Raw genomic sequence first — 5214 nt, 5'->3', positions numbered from 1 at the left:
TACCATATTACTAACCTTAAGCGGAAAAATAATTGTATATCCCAAATTGAATCTTTGGTTAGCTTAAGATAGAATTGTGTATGTTAGTTAAGTATGGGAATTTGTGGGAACAAAAGTTATTAAGGGAATATGTCATGATAATACAATGGGAATTTGGATACCTACTCATGTGAGCTATAAGAATTAAAAATCTATGTGCATTGATAAGCTATGTTTATTTTGATTTAGGATATGAAAACTACTTTTATTTTTATAAAAAAATTAATAAATAAATAAGGGGACAAAATCACCCCAAAGCTGAATAAAAAAATTCAAAGATCAATGCACATATGATAAAATTGATACATGAGTATAGAATGTAAAAGGGAATTCTGGGTAGCTTGGTATAAATTCTAAAGTTATATAAAATATATAGGTTGGGTTAAAGCTGGGTTAATTAAAGATTCAATTTATAAGCTCACTTAACCATATATGTATCCCTACCCTTACCTTGGCTCCATTACAACCTTGAAAAGACCTCATGATGTCTGCATTTGCATATTAACTGTTGTTGATTGGTTAGGAGAAAACAAAAGTTAGAGAGCATGATTAAAGAACGATAGAGTGATTACCCTATACACTAGAGAGATTAGAGCGTACATACATCATCAGTGAGGGTTCAATGCTTGAATTTCCATGTTCCCTGCTTTCATAAGCTATCTTCTTGCACTTTTATCTGTCTTACTGTATAATGATAAAATTAGTGGAATTTGATTTGTAATTGTATTGAAGAGCTTATTTACTTTTGATCAAGTGGGCAAGAATCATATAGTTGCATTCATATATATAGGTTGCATTGCATTGCATGAGTTTCTACATGTTCATACTTATTTATCTTATCTCCTTCAATTAAGCATAAGGACATGCTAATGTCTAAGTGTGGGGAGGTTGATAAACCACTATTTTATGGTTTATATTGTGTTTAATTATGTGGTTTTATCATGATCCTTACCCACTTATTCATTAATTTAGCATGCATTTATATTTCCTTCCTGAAATTATTACATGGTTGAAAACTGCTTCCTAGAGACTTTTTTATTATGCATTTTAGTTCTCCTTTATCCCATTCGATGCCGTGATCTGTGTGTTAAATGTTTCAGGCTTTATAAGGCATGGATGAGTTGGAGACTGGAAAGGAAGCTAGCAAAAATGGAAGGAACACAAGAAATTGAGGAGATAACCAGCGAGAAGTGATGCGGCCGCATGGCTCACGCGTTCGCGTGAAAGAGGAGAAATCGCAGTGACGCGGCCGCCTGGCTCACGCGACCGCGCGGAATGGAAAAGCACAAGTGACGCGGAGGCATGGACGACGCGAACGCGTGGCATGGAAAAACGTGAATGACGCGTCCGCATGGACGACGCGATCGCGTGACATGCGCGATCTGCAGAATCTGCAGATTCCGTTGGGAGCGATTTTGGGCCCTATTTTGACCCAGTTCTCGGCCCAGAATAGCAGACTAGAGCCAGAGAACATACAGAAACCAGCGAGAACATTCATTCTACACAGTTTTAGTTTTAGATCTAGTTTTTACTCCTCCTCTAGGTTTTTCTCTCTACACATTGATAGTTTTTAGGATTTTATTTTTCTATCACTTTTTGCATTGGGATATTGAGAAGAGTTATTACCTCATCAAGACTTCGTCATTCTAGTTCGTTTTCTTTACTTGGCTTTACTCTTCCATGTCCTTTGCTTTGTTAATTTTACCATTAGAATATTATTAGGATTTATTTAATACAAGGATTACTTTTATTTTAATTTGATTATTTTGATTTTATTTACAATGTCTTTCTTTAATTCCTTTTCATATGTTATGAATTTTACATTCACAATGAGCGAGTAGTTCCCTAACTTGATGGGGAGTTGATTGAAAGGAACCAATTGAGTTGGAAGGCTTGAAAGAAAGATTGTAATTGGGTTATTGTTGGCTTGCCCTCCAGTCACTAATACCAATTCCTTTTAATTAAGTGGGTTGCAACTTGTGAACGGGCATAGCATCCCAACTTGTTTGACTTTCCCTTACCTAGTAAGAGATAACTAAACAAGATAACCTTTTATTATCAATTAATCTAGATAGTAATCCAACAACAGCGGGACTTCCAACTAATCAACTCCCAATCAAGGCTTTTATTTACATTATTCAAATTCTCCAATTTTATTTCCTGTTTACTCAACTCAAATTTTTTGAAAACATCTGATTAATAAAATAGCACACTTTTCTGCAACTCGTTGGGAGACGACCTGGGATTCATACTCCCAATATTTAAAATTTAAATTTCTGTGACACCTTTCTAAATTGATAAGTGGAATTCTGGTGAGTTAAGAACTATACTTGTAATGCATATATTTTAATAATTTTTAATTCACCAATTTCCGCCGCATCATGGAGTTTCTACACACCAAAGATTAAGGGTGTGGAGCTTTGCTGTACCTCAAGTTTCAATGTAATTACTACTATCTTCTATCCAATTTGATTTATTCCTGTTCTAAGATATTCGTTGCACTTCAACTTGATGAATGTGATGATCCGTGACACTCATCATCATTCTCACCTATGAACGCGCGTGATTGACAACCACTTCCATTCTACCTTAGACCGGGCGCATATCTCTTGGATTCCTTAATCAGAATCTTCGTGGTATAAGCTAAAATTGATGGCGGCATTCATGGGAATCCGGAAAGTCTAACCTTATCTGTGGTATTCCGAGTAGGATTCCGGGATTGAATGACTATGACGAGCTTCAAACTCCTGAAGGTTGGGCGTTAGTGACAGACACAAAAGAATCACTGGATTCTATTCCAACCTGATTGAGAACCGACAGATGATTAGCCGTGCTGTGACAGAGCATTTGGACCTTTTTCACTGAGAGGATGGGATGTAGCCATTGACAACGGTGATGCCCTATATACAGCTTACCATAGAAAGGAATGATGAAAAACTAGAAGGAAGAAGTAGGGAAGCAGAGATTCAGAAGGAACACAGCACCTCCATACACCTATCCGAAATTCCCACCATTGGATTACATGAGTAACTTTATCTTTATTTTATGTTTATTTATTATTATTTGATTTTCGAAATTCCATAATCAATTATTATCCGCCTGACTGAGATTTACAAGGTGACCATAGCTTGTTTCATACCAACAATCTCTGTGGGATCGACCCTTACTCACGTAAGGTTTATTACTTGGACGACCCAGTACACTTGCTGGTTAGTTGAGCGAAGTTGTGGAAAGAAAGTGCTAAGTTAACAGATGCACATACCAAAGAGCCATTATTGATGATCACATACACAGCATAGGTGCATACACTTAGAACCCAATTTTGCTACCTTTACTACAAAATCTGCAGAATTTAATTTTAACCACCAAAATTCAAAACATCATAACTTTTAGTACGAAATTCGTTTTGACTCCATTCTTTGAAACAATAAAATAGACATCCCCAATTTTATTTCGACACAAGTTTCATTAATTTCCAAGTTTTGAGCGTCAAGTTATGCTCCGTCGAAGTTGACCAAAATTTCCTAATTACACATTTTTTGCAACATTTAAAATTGGCACTTCTTAAAAACCTTTTCTTTTCAAATCAATACCCAAATCCTCATCCATACTCACATTTCTCTCTACAACTCATCAAACACTCAATTTTATCTCATTCTTAAAGCTTATCTTCATACAAGTATCCAAACAAACAACAATCAGTCTTCCTAAATTTAATTTCACATATTTATCATAAATAACTTTAATTTTCAATAAATTGAACATAACACCAATATATACTAAACAAGAGGAACTCAACCATTCAAGGTCTCCTGCCATTTTCTTTCAACATCTAATATTATACAAAATCATACATTCATACTAAATTATTATCATCATCAACATCAATTCAACAATATCTTAAGATCAACTAGCCTAGGTTTTCACATAGCATTATATAGTGATTACCGAAAATTAAAATCCATACCTTAGTTAAGGGCGGTTCCAACTTCTTGAACCTTTCTCTATGCTAACCTAATCCTCAATCAATTCTTACCAATCCAAGTTTCACTCAATTCCTCACTAATCCAAGCTTTAACCAACTATACTCAATCTAATTTCATTCAAATTTCACATTATTCATACTAGGATTTCATACAAATTAGAAAAAAATAGGAGAACAGAGTTTTCTTACCTTATTCCATATGAACATGGGTTAAAATTCCGCTAGAATTTAAGCTCGAATTTTTCCTAAAACATCAAAATCATAAACTCAAAACCTCACCACCCAAAAACATAAAAACCGTGGAAAAAAGAAAAATATAGCGAGTTCTCGCAATTATTTATCGCGTAAGTGGGATAGAAACGTAGAGGGATATGAGAGGAACGCGTAGCCACAAACAGATCGTCGATCAAAACTCTGATTTGTGAGAAAAAAGGATTTGAAGTTCACGGTGAATAGTATTTTGGTTTGGAATTTCTCTTCTCTCTCTCACTCTCATGCCCTTTCTTTCTTGGGTGGAATATAAGTGAAATGAAGAATGGAATCACGTTTTGGTCAAGGTAAATGAGGGGCATTTTTGTTTTTTTGCTCATTGGTCCTACTAGGACCAAAATTTTAAAGATAAGTGTTTCGGTTTGTGTTTTAAATATTTTTTTGTTACTTTTACATTTCTATTACTCTCATACGTAGTACCGGACAAACCTAAGCGTGTACAATTAATTATAACGTCAGTACGCATTTTTTATAATTAATTATGTTTTTGTATTTCAAGTAATTTTTTAAGTTCAATTTTTATTTGTACATTTTTTAATTTTAAATTTTAAATTTTTAACCTGGCTCAGCGTTCTCAAATCTTCTTAATTCAATTTTTAATTATATAATTGGTTAGTAAATTTTCTAAATCTTACAAAACTTATTTAAAAAGAAGATGATATGAATTTCCATGGATTCTACGAATTTAATTTGACCAAACTATTTTTCTTAGTTGTCATTATGAAAATAATTCTAATGTATATGTATTTAAAGTTTAAAATTGAATACCACATATATTATTTAAATAACTTAATGCTAATATTAGGATTGGATTAGTTTATTAGTTTTAAAAAATTTAAAAGTTATTCTCATTTTATTAGTTAAGTATATTTAATTTAGATATGTAATTTATTAATTTTTAATTTTATTTTTTTACTATT

The sequence above is a fragment of the Arachis duranensis genome, chromosome 7 (genome assembly GCF_000817695.3).
Source record: "Arachis duranensis cultivar V14167 chromosome 7, aradu.V14167.gnm2.J7QH, whole genome shotgun sequence".
NCBI lineage: Eukaryota > Viridiplantae > Streptophyta > Magnoliopsida > Fabales > Fabaceae > Arachis > Arachis duranensis.
The sequence above is the reverse complement of the archived record's forward strand: the minus strand, read 5'-3'. Positions refer to the sequence as shown.